The sequence below is a fragment of the Cervus canadensis genome, chromosome 10 (assembly GCF_019320065.1).
Source record: "Cervus canadensis isolate Bull #8, Minnesota chromosome 10, ASM1932006v1, whole genome shotgun sequence".
Taxonomy (NCBI): Eukaryota; Metazoa; Chordata; class Mammalia; order Artiodactyla; family Cervidae; genus Cervus; species Cervus canadensis.
Genome location: NC_057395.1, coordinates 64,042,719 through 64,057,382, shown reverse-complemented (window position 1 = coordinate 64,057,382; position 14,664 = coordinate 64,042,719). Strand labels below are relative to the sequence as shown.

The window sequence follows — 14,664 nt, the reverse complement described above, 5'->3', positions numbered from 1 at the left end:
CCTTTACAATTGAAAAAGTGTTTTCACAAACCTAAGTTCACAAACAGACACAGATGTTTTCCAATAACTGGAGTATTCTGGTTAAATTTTAAGTTATTTAAAATTAAATAAGATTGGGAATTCCTTGATGGTCCAGTGGCTAAGACTCCACGCTCCCAGTACAGGGTGGTCCAGGTTCCATCCCTGGTCAGGATACTAGATCCTCCATGGTGCAACCAAGAGTTCGGAAGCCTCAACTAAAGATACCTACACGCCACAACTAAGACCCGGCACAGTCAAATAAATAAATATTTTTGAATTAAATACGATTACAAATTCAGTTCCTCAGTGGCACTAGCCACATTTCAAGTGTTATGTAGCCACATGGGGCCAGTGGCTACTGTATGGGACAGCAAAGTTCTAACAGTCAAGTCCTAGAGGGTGGGGCTGGTGGCCTCCATGCCCCTAAGCCAGAGCTGGGCCTCCTAAAGTAAAGTTGAATGTCAATAGAATGGGATTTACTCATTCCAACCCCCTACAGAACCTGATATTAGTATCAACCTTGGGTGCCTTTATACTCACAGGTGACAAAGGGATCTGTGTGCTCCGAGGATGGCATGGGGGCTCAGAGAGATGGTCGACCAGCCCAAAGTCACTCAGCTTTGACCCACAGACCGTCTGACTTGGAAGTCTAAGCTCTGTCCCAAAAGCCTGGCAGGGGCCTGGTCTCGGGCACAGGCTTCTAGAGGAATAAATAAGCCTTTACCACTAAATCCCCCCACTCCGCAAGTCTAGTGGCAAAATATGTGCTCAGTCGCTCAGTCATGTCTGAACTCTTTACAGCCCCATGGACTGCAGACCAGCAGGGTCCTCTGTCCATAGGATTTTCCAGGCAACAACACTGGAGTGGGTTGCCCTTTTCTTCTCCAGGGGATCTCCCCAACTCAGGGATCGAACCCAAGTCTCCTGCATTGGCAGGTGAGTTCTTTACCACTGAGCCACTAAGGAAGCCCAGAGAGTGTCCCCTAACAGGAGTTAAGGGTTAAAGGAGAGGAAGCAGTGTGGGCTGCATTAGGTGGTGGTCCGGTATGTGGGGCTTAGGCCACTAGGGTACTGTTCCCTCCCGCCCTCCCACCCTTACCCGGCAGGAGGCAAAGTCAGCAAGGTCCACTGGCTGCTTGTCCTCTGGGTTGGGTCCCCCGAGGCTAGCTGCCATGCCCTCCCTGACATCTTGCCCAAGAACACTCACCCAGAGGCCCCTGGACTAGGGCCCAGAGTCTGTACTCACCTCCCAGGGTCACCTCAGCTGGAGTCCAGGGAAAGGGTCCAAGAGGCAGTCCACCCCCACCCCCAGGAGGAGGGAGGAGCAGGCCCAGGAGGCAGATTCCAGAGGAGGGAAAGGGTGGCAGGGATAGGGCAGAAGAACCTGGGTGGTTCCACCCGTCTCTTGGGGAGCACAGCTAACATTCAGCCCTCTCCCTTCAGCCTAACTGGGCGAAACTCTCACCAGTTATTAGGTTTAACAATTAACTCTGGTTTCTACTTCAGCAGGAGGCAGTTCCAACAGAAAGTCCCATCTGGGGTAGGGGGACTTGTAAGGGGATAGAGAGGAAGGGGCTGGAGTAAAAGGGAGAAAGGGGTGGTTAGTAAGGCCACCCACCTCCTCCTTCCCATTCTACCAGTGTGGGGCAACTAGAGGGGGATGGCGTAAGTTCCATAAGGTCAGGGGCAGTGCCTGGCACATAGTAGGTCCTCAATAAATTTTTAAAAAAATATTTCTTTATTTGGCTGTGTCAGGTCTTAGCTGCGACACGTGGGATCTTTGTGGCAGGTGGGCTGTCTATTTGTGGTAGGCCAGCTCAGTTACCCACCTCCACTACCCCTCTCGCATGTGGGATCTTTGTTCCCCAACTAGGGATTGAACCCACGCCCCTTGCCTTGGGAGGCAGATTCTTAACCACTGGACTACCAGGGAAGTCCCTCAATAAATATTTTTAATGAACAAATAAAGGAGTGGGGTGATAAAGGAGAAGTGTGTGTGTGTGCACTCAGTCGTGTCTGACTCTCTGCGACCCTACGGACTGTAGCCTGCCAGGCTCCTCTGTCCATGGGATTTTCCAGGCAAGAATACTGGAATAGGTTGCCCTTTCCTCTTCCAAGGGATCTTCCCCACCCAGGATGGAACCCTCATCTCTTCGTCTTCTGCTTTGGCAGACAGGTTCTTTACCAGTTGAGCCACCCAGGAAGCCCCAGGTGGAGGAAGGCAAAAGTTGACTTGTCCTGGATCCTTGCTGAGACCAAGCTGGGCTGAGGACCGGGAGGGCAGTCACCCAGAACATGCCAGGAAATGGCTCTGAAGTCCCCCAGCCCTGGCGCTGCCCTTCCGAGCTGTGACCTTTGTAGTGCTCACTCTTCTCCATAAACAAGGGGTGACGGATAACACTACGGTGTCATATACAGGGCTATGTGGGGCCAGGCCCAAGCTGCTGCTGTGCCCTGTGCCGCTGTGACACAGTCATGTCTCCGGCTGCCTGGCAACAGCCTCTTCTTCTCAGGCCACCCCCTGAACTCCCCCACATCCCAATATTCCCCTGGATCCCACCTATGTGGCCTTTTTTCCTTTCCGGGAAGAAGGAAAACCTGGGATGATGACAGTTCTAGCCCACTCACATCCCACCCACCTGGGATCACACACACACCCTAGCAACAGACTGCTCTCATCTGGAGTTCGCTTGTCATTTATACACCCCTCCTTGGGCCCCCTCCTCACCCTCTTCCCCGCATCCCCTAACCCAGGCCTACAAAGGACCACAGCCCACCCCAGCCTGGTATGGAACTCACTGTGGCCAGTTCCCTGGGCGTTCTTGGGTAGGGGCTCCCCCTTCTGGACCGCTGCTTCCGGTCTGTGTACCGAGGAAGTGAGAGGGGTGGACCAAGAGATCGCTTCCCCTGATATTCAGAGTTCCTGACATTTCTGGGATCAATTTGAGTTTTAACTTCAGACAGATCAGCGTTCAGACCTTGGCTAGGTAAACAGGCAGCCTTGATGTTACGAGACAGACTCTGAGACAGGACTGCAGAGCCCCGGAGCACCAGTTCACCCCTGACTATTCTCAGCTCAAGCCTGGGCAGTGGGACAAAGGGCCTCCATGCTCACTGGGCCCTCCTACCTCCTCCATAAGGTCCCCACTTCCCTTTCCTGCCCCACCTTTCCAGTCTTCTCTCTGTCGTTCTCAGTAGCAGCATCAGGAGTGATCACTCCCCCAGTTTCTTCTTGGTAAGACAGAGCTTGAAGCTCATGCTCTGGGGCATTGACCCTAAGGCCCTTTTTTTAAAAAAACAATTTTTATTAAAAAAAAAACAAAAAAACATTTATTTACTTGGCTGTGTCAGGTCCTAGCTTCAGCACATGGGATCTTGCTTGCATCATTGAGGTGCACAGACTCTCTAGTTGTGGCATGTGGAGGCTTAGTTGCTCTATGGCATGTGGGATTTTAGTCCCCCAGTCGGGGATCAAACCTGCGTCCCTTGCATTGCAAAGCAGATTCTTAACCACTGGGTCACCAGATAACGTGGAGACTCTAGAGTCGCTTCTGCTTCCACTCCACCCTTTTCTGCTTCCTTCTCACAACTCTCTGAACACGCGGCCCACTCTCCCATCTTTGGCCTGATGCTCGTCTCCTTGATCTCCCCAGGGAATAGCTGTCTCCCTGACCCCCTCCTGTCCCCTCCTGCTTCATCCCCTTTCAGCTCTGATGTTGCCTACAGCACGGAGCCTACACTGAACACTCACTCCTCAGCTCTCTCAGCCGTGTCTCTCTCAGACACTGCTTCCCAGAAGACAGTCTTACCGGCCCTGCTACATGACCTTTAGACCCTGCACACCAAGGACCCCTTGCAATGACTTTTCTCTGTCCCTCACCCTTGCCCCCTAGCACGGTGAGAACACAGTGGGTGCCTGCTGAAACAGCAAGGGTGATAACCATTAGCTAAAAAATAATGAATTATAATCTCTAATTGAGGGACTTCCCAGGTGCTCCAGTGGCTAAGACGCTGTGCTCCCAAAGCAGGGGGCCCTGGTTCGATCCTTGATCAGGAACTAGATCCCATGTCGAAACAAAGAGTTCGCACGCCAAAACTAAAGATCCCATATGCCACAACTGAGACCCAGCACAGCCAAATAAATAAATATATTTTTTAAATTGTTTACTGACCATTTATTCTTTACAATGCTCAGATCTCAGCATTTAACACACGTCATTTCAGCCCCCATTGTCTCAAGCCCACATTGTCATTCCTACTCCTTTGTTTTAAACTGAGGAAACTGAGGTTCAGAGAGGTGAAATGATTTGTCCGAGACCACGTGGTCAGGAAATGACAGAGTCAAGACTGGAATTTCAGTTCTTATCCACTACCCTACTTGGCCTCCCTCCAATCCACACGTAAAAGAGGGGATAAGTGAGAAGTTGTGACCGGAGAGTGCCAAGGTCATGGGGGCTCCAGAGAAACCAGTCCTTCCCCAGCGCCAGAGACAGATTCGGTAAATAAAACTACATAAACTTCTCTTAAGCACCTGCTCTGTGCAAAGCTCTGTGCTAGGTGCTTGCTGCACAGAAGGTTACATGAGCGATCTGGTGCCCACAATCTAACACGAGAGACAAGCCACGTGCCAGGATAAATCACAGAGCAAGCAGAACTTGTCCCCAGAGGGGAACAGATAAGGTACTAAGGGGAGGAGAGAAGGACAGACGTCACTGTGGGGGTGGGGATGAGAGGGCTCACGAGGCTTTGGGGGACAGAGGTTGGCATCTGAGTTGAGCCTGGACAAGGCAGGCAGGATTTCAACAGTGACTGGGGAAGGAGGTGGGCGGCATTCCTGGCAGAGATGAACCCAGGATGTTGGGGCAAAGACACAGGTAAGCACTGGGTGTGTCCCAGGAGCCACAGCGAATCCCCTCTACCAGCTCCTCCTCTTGGCACTGGGCCCAGGCATCCAGCCCTGAAGAGAGGTCACCATGAGTGTCCCCAGACTCACAGGCACCTGGTTGAATTTGATGAGTGGGCAGGGACAGGAAGAAAGGGCTGGGTGCCTGGACACATGGTCTGACAAGATGGGCTCAAGGGGCTAGAATCCAGGCTCTGCACAGAAGCCCTGGAGATGGGAGATGCTGAAGGAGGAGGTGGTCCCACCAGAAGTGGTTGAAGCTGGGAACGCAGCAAGGAAAGGAGCAAAGAATGTGAACTGGACCGCAGAAGACCTGGTTTCTAGAACCACAGATCAAAGCTGCGTGGGACCTGGGGCTTATCCGGTCCAGACCTCACTTTACAGCTGGGAAAACTGAGGCCTGGATAGGGGAAGAGCCGGGTTCGCAGTCCCCCAGCATCTTCACAGCAAAACCAGCCATGTGCTGAGAGGAGGGAGAAATCTGACTTCAACACCTCCCTCTGCCATGACCTCCTAGTGACCTTTCTCCAGTCCTTAGGCTCCCACTCAGTACAACAATCCTTGTCTCGGCGGTTCTAAACTTTTATGGGTCGTGACTCAAAGACTCATGTGGTGCCTAGGGGTCCTTTCTGGAGGACAAGGAACACTCTGAGAATTGTGCATACCATTTCAGCAGTTCACAAACATCTGAGAGCAGTGCTCTCCGGGGACAATCTGAGAACCCTCCGCGTCCCAGTCACCTCAACTGGAACCGATTAAAACGGGCTGATTCCAGGGCCGGAGCACAGGCTGCTGAGTCACAATGCTTTTTAGCTGTCTCACCTATTGAATGTAGAGAGGGCTCCATGGCTAGAAGTTTTAAAGCCACTGCTCATTAATCAAAGTCCCCTCTGGTTGAGCCACCTGCTCAAGCTGACCATGGTCAAAGTCAAGGTCATGGTGGGGGTGGGTGGAGGCCCAGCAAGTGGATTGCAGCTGGCCAGATTCTGAAGTGACCTTCTGAGATCCTCACTCTTGCCTGGGAGGCAGTCTGAACTCCTGGGCTGAACTTGGGCTGAGAGGAAGGTTTCTACCAATCTCAGCCGAAGGGCTCTTTTCCTCTCTCCAGATTCTTACTCTGGCCCTTGGCCAGGTCTGGCTCCCTTTCTTTTCCTTCTGAGAACAAGTGTGCTTTCCTGGCTTCAGCCTCTGCCCCCCTCCCCTCCATCACTGAGGCTGATAGAGGACCTCCAAGCCCCCAAGCACCCGTCCAAGCTTTGAAAGATGATAAGCTTATTTAACTGGGACACTCAGGAAAATCCGTGAAAAACTAAGAAAACCAGTGACAAAACAACATCTAAAGAAAAAGCCGGGACTTTTCTGGTGATCCAGTGGTTAAGACTCCCCATTCCAGTGCAGTGGGTGTGGGGTGTGGGTTCGATCCCTGACTGGGGAATGTAGGTCCCACATGCCTCAGGGTGCGGTCTAAAATTTTTTTAAATAAATAAAACGAAGTCTGGATTTTTTTTTCAATAGTTAATAAATACATAATTAAAAAGCCAATGCCCTCAGTCCTACCCTGTCACCTGCCCCTGATGCAGCATTTCTCCCGCAGGTGGGCAGCTGCCTAGAACCAGGGGCCGAGCACCTATAGGAAGGCTGGTCTCTCATGGGGTAACAGTACAAGCTTGAGAGGAAGCCTGGGGTGGAATCCATAGTCTCTGTTCTCCAGATTCGAGCAAGTGTGCATCCCTCTGCAGACACCTAAGTATCCTCCAAGGCTCCATCAGGACAGTATAGGAAAGGTTCAAGAGCACCCGTGGGCTTTGGATAGATCTGGGTTGAAACCCCAGGTGTGCCACTTGCTGGCTAAGGACTAGGTAGGACTTGGGCAAGTTATTAGCCTCCTTTAATAAAATGGGATCGTAATCCCTGCCTCACTGGGTAGCTGCAAGGATTAAAAGACATAAGGCGCATAAAGCGCTTAGCACGGGGCCTGGCACCTGGTGAGCCAATAAACAGAAGCACTTGTTTATCAGTCACCAGCCCGAGCCTCTAATGAGGAAGACTCTAAGCTTTCTAATTCTTAGGTCGCCTCAAGCAACCCCCAAGCCACCCACCAGAACTGGGTCTTTATCTTCAGACCTTTAATCTGGAGAGATGATGGGGGGAGAGAGGGAGGGAAAAAGGCAGGAGAAGGGAGTAAGAACAACTGCGAAAAGGGAGGAGGAAGGGAAAGGAAGTTCGAGGCTGAGGAGGGCCCTGGCTTCCCAGCTTGGGGGAAGGAAGATGACTTTGGGGAAACTGCCAAAACAGGATAAGCCTTCTCTCCTTTCCAGAGCCTTCCTCAGGCCGGCCAAGGCAAGGCTGAGAGGTACAAAGCCTGCTGAGAAACACCGCCCCGGCTATCAGTAGGGACATTGAAGCCTTGGGTTACCCCCAGGCTCTGGTTCCCCACGAGGCTGCTCCCTGCCCATGGCGGGCGGCCTCCACCCCCGGAGCAGGCAGAGATGGCCAGAGTCAGGCTGAGAGCAAAACGAATTGCCCATTGAGCCTGTGGAGGCAGCTCTTGTCCACTCAGGACTCAGGGACCCCCTTGCTGGGGATTCTGGTCCTAACTGAGCAAGACTCTCCCTGCTGGGTCCCCAAATCTGGGCCTTGTGTCACCCTCTCTCCAGGCTGCCACCTGCCCCAAGGTCCTGCTTCTGGGGCTAAAGTTGCAGCCAGGGAAAAAGGACCATTCACACTCTAAACAGAAACCACAAACAGGGTGTTCCAATCGCCCCTGACCAGCTGTGTGACCTTCAGGGGTGTCACTTCCCTCAGAGCCTGCTTCCCTTCTCTGGCTAATGAGGGCAATGGAGGACCAGCATCTCTAAGGTTCTCCTGACTCTGACAGCAGCTCTCCTGTTGGTAGGACACCTCGGAGCACAAACAGGCAATGAGGACTTGCCTCAGAAGAAGAGTGGGCCAGGCTGGGCTCTGATGAGAGTGCCATGGATGTGGCAATGGCCAAGGGTTATCATGGAGATGATGATTATAATTAAAAATCACAGCCACGAATTCAAAAGCAATTTACAAAGAGCTTTCTCATTATCCCCTGGGATTCACAATCTGGTGAGGTAGGTAGACCTGGATGATGACTATTCATGCTTGGCAGATAAGGAAAGTGACGCAAGATTTAGGTGACTTGTCCGGGCTACTAAGTGCAGAGAAGGGTGAGCCAGAGAGGAAGTAATAATTCCTGGGTGCCTGCTGTGTGCCACCTCACCAGGCTCACTCACCTCTGTTGTCTTTGGTTTTATTTTTTCAGTATATTTTAATTAATTTATTTGACAGTGCCGTGCCCTTGTTGCAGCACACGGGATCTTTAGTTTCGTCGGCATGTGGACTCTTAGTTGCAGCCTGTGGGATCTTAGTGCCCTGACCAAGGATCAAACCCAGGCCCCCTGCATTGGGAACTCAGTGTCTTAGCCACTGGACCACCAGGGAAGTCCCCATATCTGCTACCTTGACCATGTCTCACCACCACAACCCAGCACTCCAGGTGCTACCTTTCCCATTTCAGAGAAGATGACACTGAGGCTGAGAAAAAGCGTCATGGCTGTTCCATGGCAAAGCCTGGTTTGGGACCTGGGCTTGGGGGACCCCAAGGCCTGCATTCTTTTCCATCTTCCTATATGTACTGGGTTGAAGAGTGTTCCCCCCCCGCCCCACCACCAAATTCATGTCTTCAGAGAAGCTCAGAATGTGGCCTTGTTTGGAAACAGAGTCTTTGCAGATGCAATTAGTTAAAATAAAATGAGGTCATGCTGGCACTAAGCCCAAAAGACTGATGTCCTTAGAAAAGGAGATGACACAGAGGCACACCGGGAGGAAGGGGAGAAAGCCACATGACGAAGAGGCAGGTGCGGCTGCAAGCCAAGGAGCTCCACGGGTCACTGGCCACCACCCAGAAGTTAGGAGGGGGCACTGAACAGACCCCCTGCTAAGAGCTTTCAGATGAAACCAACACTGCCAATACCTTGCTTTCTAACTTGTAGTTCCACACTGCAAGAGAAAACATTTCTGCTTTTTTAAGCCACCCAGATTGTGGTATTTCATGAAGCAGCCCTAGGAAATTAATCCATGGTGAGTCCATTGAGCAGCAGACCTGGAATTCTTAAATTCCAGTTTTCAGATTCCCACTCACTAGGCAGCCTTGGAGGTGAATGGAGGCCTGGGGTCCTGAGAGGAGTCATTCTCATCTCTCCTTCCCCGCTCTGGTTCAGGCTGACCTGAAGTCCCCAGCCACCAGGCTTATTCCGTGTTCCAGGTCTTTATCCACCCCACCGGGCCCTTCCATCATGCAAATAAGCACCCTGTGAGCCCCAGGTGGACAATCCTCCCCCTCCACCCAAGCCAACCTCTCCCACCACCTGGAGAGCTGTGGTTTTGAAATGCAAATCTGATCCTTCCTGGCTAGCTTAGTCTTCTTCCCTGATTCCACCACCACCAGTAGGACTCAAGCTCTTCAGCCTCGGCCAGATCTGGCCTCAAACTTCCTCTTTATCTCCAGCCACTCACCGCACCTGTCCCCACCACTCACCACCTTCTGCTCCAACTGCATGGAACTCTTTGTATTTCCCTTAACAACCCACGATGCCTTTGCATGAACTGCTCCAGCTATCTGGAAAATAAAATCTAGCCCAAACACTGCCTTTTCCTCCATGAACAGCCATACCCTGACACCCTGTACATTGTACCATGGCATTGCACATTGCCCCACATACCCAGCCTGGGAACATGCTGCATTCATTTCTGTCTCTGTAGGCCTAGGGCCCAGTACAAAGGCATTCAAGAATGTTGAACTGTTGGGACTTCCCCGGTGGTCCAGTGGTTAAGAATCCGCCTTCCAAAAGTAAGGGATGCAACGAAGCCCAAACTCTGCCACTACTGAAGCCCACTCACTCTGAAGCCCTCAGGCCATAACTACAGAATTTGTGCACCATAATGAAAGATCCCATAGAACGCAACAATGATCCTGCATACTGCAAATAAGTCCCAATGCAAATTAATAAGTTAATTGATTTTTTATAATAAAAGAATGTATATTACTTCATTCTCAGAACAACCCAAAACTATTATTGATCCTATTTTATAGGTGAGGAAATGAAGAGATGAAGTCACTTGCCCAGGTCTACTCGACTAGTAGTATGTGGCAAAGACAGTGCTACATACTCTAGTGCCAGTGCTAGTAACCAATGCTAGGTATACATCCATCCTAATACCCTCATTTCACAGAAGAGGAAACAAGAAAGGAGAGTGACTTGCTCACAGTCATGTAATAAGACGTGGACCTAGATCTTTAGATCACTTATTCAGCATTCTTCTTGTCATTCTTGAAGGAACTTAACCCAGGAGGACACGGAAAACTGTGTCTTCTGAAGAGCTTTTTCCCACCTGCCCTAGAGCAGAGCCCAGCATGGATCTGGGCACACAGTAGGGTCTCAAATCTATGGTGACATAGCAGTGAAAAATAAGACAGATATATAAATCTACTTCAATAAAAAAATCTGAGGCCTGCTTAGATATTAAAAGATAAGGGCTTGAGAGGACACTTTCAGTTCAGTTCAGTCGCTCAGTCGTGTCCGACTCTTTGCAACCCCATGAATCGCAGCACGCCAGGCCTCCTTGTCCATCACCAACTCCTGGAGTTTACTCAAACCCATGACCATCGAGTCGGTGATGCACCATTTAATATGAGCACTGCATGTTCAGTTGCTCAGTTGTGTCCTACTCTTTTCGACCCCATGGACTGTTGCCCACCAGGCTCCTCTGTCCATGGGATTCTCTGGGCAAGAATACCAGAGTGGGTTTGCATGCCCTCCTCCAGGGGATCTTCTTGACCCAGGGATCAAGCCCACGTCTCCTGTGTCTCCTGCACTGGCAGGCAGATTCTTTACCACTGAGCCACCTGGGAAGCCCTAAGTATCATTTAATACCATCTTCCATTTTACAAAGTCATCCATTCAACAAATTTATCATACACGACTCATAAGCCAAACACTGTGTGGGACACTAGGAGGACTGAGAAGCAGGTTCCTGCCCAGATGGCATTCACAATCCAGCGAGGGGAGAGAGACAACCAACTAACAAGTTCAAGTATAATTACAAACTCTCACAAGCGCTAGGAAATACAGGAAGCTATAAGAATGTAAAACAGGAAAAACTGACTTGTCTTAGGGAGTTGCTGGGTGAAGGCTCCCCTGAGAAAGTGATTTTTGAACTGAAATCTCAAAAGCGGGAGTTAACCAAGACAAGAAGCAGAGGAAGAGTGTGGTAGATGGAGGGAACAGAAAGTGCAAAATCTCAAAGGCAAATGAGCTTCTGGTGCCTGGATGAACTAAAGGAAGGCCAGAGTGATGGTTTCTAGAGAGGTGGGCAGGGACTCAATCTTGCGGGTCCTGTAGATCAGCATAAGAAGTGGAGAAATGAAGCAGAGCAGGGAAAACCCCTTACCCAGAACCTGGCCCAGAGCAGACACTGTCAACGAGTCATCGCATTATTTGGTGAAGGGGCGATTTGTCCAGGATCACAAGAAGACCTGAGACTCGAAGCCAGAACCTCTACTAGCCAGGCTGTGGCTGTCAGCTATCTCAGGAAGGGGGCAGGAGATGCTTTCCAGGGTTTCCTCCCCCAGGAGGTTCCAGCTCCCTGTCTGCACCTCTCCTGAGCTCTGGTGTGCATCAGAATTACCTGTGTTTGTTAAAATATGGACTGCTGGGCACCACCCCGAGAGTTTTTGACTCTGTATATCTGGTGGGAGCCCCAAGAATGTCTAACAGGATCCTAGGTCACCCTGCTGCTGCTTCTGGTGGGGTGACCATACTCTGAGAATCACTGCTCTAGACTGGAATATATGAGGGCAAGGAGGAGTGGTGAGTGAGACCCATGGCCAGGATATTTGGAGGATGTGTTGTGCTCAGTCGTGTCCGACTGTCTGTGACCCCATGGACAGTAGCCCACCAGGCTCCTCTCTCCATGGGATTCTCCAGGCAAGAATACTGCAGTGGGTTGCCATTTCCTCCTCCAGAGGATCTTCCCTACCCAGGGATCGAACCTGTGTCCTGCATTGGCAGGCAGATTCTTTACCCCTAGCACCACCTGGGAGGCCCCCATTTAGGGGCTGGAATGTGAGTAACAGTGAGACAAACTCCAGCACTCTGAGAAAGGGAAGGGGCCTCAAAGTCCCAGAATCCAGCCTAGTAGCTCCTTAGCTAGGGAAGCTGAGGCTTAGGGGGTTTAGACTCTTACATAAGAGAAGCTCAAAAAAATGTGTCAAGCGAATAGGTAAGTACATGAAAGGTTTGACCAAAGTCAAAAGGAGACCCCTGCACCAAATTCCAGGGCTCCTGAGCTGCAGACCAGCCTCTCCTGCCCTGGGAAAGAGGTTCAGGAAAGACGACAGCAGGCTCAGCTTACCCCCAACTTCTGCTGCCTTGGTGGGGAAACATTTTTTAAATTGCAGAAATCTGCTGTTGGGCCAATCCTATCACCCAGAGCCACCCTCCTTCTTTTCGCACTGCCAGCTCACTCCCTTTATACTTCAAATCCTGTGCACTTTATCCTGGCAAGCTGAGCAGCAGAGAGGGAGGTCAGGTTCTAGGGAAGAAGAACTGGAAGTGAAAGGTGAATTCTTACACTTGGATAGCCCTCTTTCAGAACACTTCCTTCCTCTTGGAAGGGTCTCCATTTCTATCCTCCTAGCTAGTCTAATCTCATGCTACCTACATTTCAGTACCAGCATCTGAAACCTGCAAACCCAGGGGTTAAATTTCCAAACCACCTTTTCACCCAGTTTTTCTAAAACAGGGTGGACCTGGATAGAATTTTTCTATCCTCTTCCAGTTGGCAGCAAAATGCCACTTCTCTTGCAAACCCACATGCACAGGCTCACTAACACAAAACAGCTATGTGTACATACATGGAAACAAATATACCAAAACTCATGGAAAAACACATACACATAGACATCAAGAGATGCCTTATCATTACTGTTCACTGGTAATGGACACCTGTGCCTTCAAACGCACAAGAAGCACACAGAGAGAACAGGCACACATGCACACATTTCCAAATGCCTGCGCTGCAGCAATTGATGGAGAAAGGAGTAAGACACACCCAGACACCTCTCTCTGAGTAGGTATCTCCTGAGGGGGGATTCCTTGGAGTAGGGGCACTGGCTCTTTAAGAGAGTGGATCTCCCTCCTCGCCTCAGGGCACCTAAGGTGCGGCTCTACCCCAGGGAGCAGGGAGGGGTGAGGGTGGGAGTGCTGCAGACCTGGTCCGGCCCGGTCTGCCTCTGGGCAACGGTCCCAACCCCACTACAGGAAATGGATCCCTGAACCGCCCGGTCACCAACCTGGGGACCGCTGTCGCCACCGCCACCCGCACACACACACCCCCGGGCTCCAGGCAGGACACGCCCTCCGCTCCAGCACGGCCGGGCGCGCCAGCTCCGCTGTCACCCGGGCTCAATCCGGCCCCCCGGGCGTGGCCGCCCACCTGCCGGGGGAGTCTCGGCCCCGAGGGCACGCTCCCACCGCCGCCGCCGCCCTCTGCCCGGCCAGGTGCCCGGTTCCCGGCGACGGCGGCGCCTCGGCCGCCGCCCCCACCCTTTCCTCCCGGCTGTGTGCAGACAAAGCCGCGCACACGCACACCGGGGCTACGCGGGGCTACGCGGGTGCACACCCGCCCTCACACGCGCACACACGGGGACTCACACTGGCGCGCGCGCACACACACGCACACGGCCACAGGTTCCAATCACCAGCGAAGCCATCGGCACACACCCTCATCCAAATGTACACACACTCAGTTACACATTCAGACACACCCTCTCATAGACACATTCACGCCCAGACACACGCGCACACACACACCACCCGGACGCGCGGAGACACAGGGCACACACCCTCTCACACACGCACGCGCACACACCGACCATCCACTTGCACGGACCCACGGGCACACGCGCTCACACCCAACACACATCCGGCGACGAAGACCCCGACACACACACAGACGGGCTCCAGTACTGAGACGCACAAACCGAGGCCCGGGTCCCCCCAGCCCCGCCGGCTCTGGGCGCCCGCCGCCCGCCTCGGCGGTGTCCACCCGGCCCCCGGAGCCTACCCACCGGCCTGTCAGTTCTCCAGGATCCGGAATTGCGCTCAGAGCCCTCGGCGATTCCCCTCCCCACGCCCACCAGCCCAGACGCGGCGGGGTCCCCGGGGCCCCGAGTGGGCGACTAGAGCGGCTAACCTGGCTGCGGCGGCGCGGCTTCCGGGCGCTGTCTGTCCTCGGTCTGTGTGTCCGGCGGCCGCCCAGCGGGCTCCGAGGCGCACTGGAGCTGCGCACAAACGCCCCGCTCGCTCGCTAGCTCGCCCGCTCCCTCCCTCCCTCCCGCGGCGCAGCCCCCTCCCCGCCCGCCCCCCTCGCCCGGGCTCCCCCCTCCGCCCCGCCCCGGCCGGCTCCCCGCGAGGAAGCGCCGGCGATCCCGGCCGCCACGGGCGAGCGAGCGAGCGAGCAGCGGGAGGAGCGCCGCCGCGCGAGCAGCCCAAGCCGCCCGAGCCGGGGCCGCGCGTCGGGAGGAGCCGCGCCGGCCCCCGGGGAGGGGAGCAGGGGAGGGGGAGCTGAGCCCCGCGATCCCGCCTGGCGCTGATGGCCCGCCGCCCGCTTCCCCACGTGGGCCGGGCGCCTACCTGTGTCGCCGCGGA

The 14,664-nt window shown here is 53.1% G+C and overlaps 1 protein-coding gene across 2 annotated transcripts in view; it reads right to left on the bottom strand.

Annotated features, from left to right (window-relative positions):
* The window catches only part of EPB41L1 (erythrocyte membrane protein band 4.1 like 1), a 135,410-nt gene extending 121,006 nt beyond the window's left edge, over positions 1-14,404 (bottom strand). For both annotated transcript variants that reach the window (XM_043478650.1, XM_043478652.1), the window contains exon 1: positions 14,210-14,404. The gene's annotated coding sequence lies outside the window, so the exon portion shown is untranslated. The remainder of the gene's footprint in view (positions 1-14,209) is intronic.
* Positions 14,405-14,664: the final 260 nt, after the last annotated feature.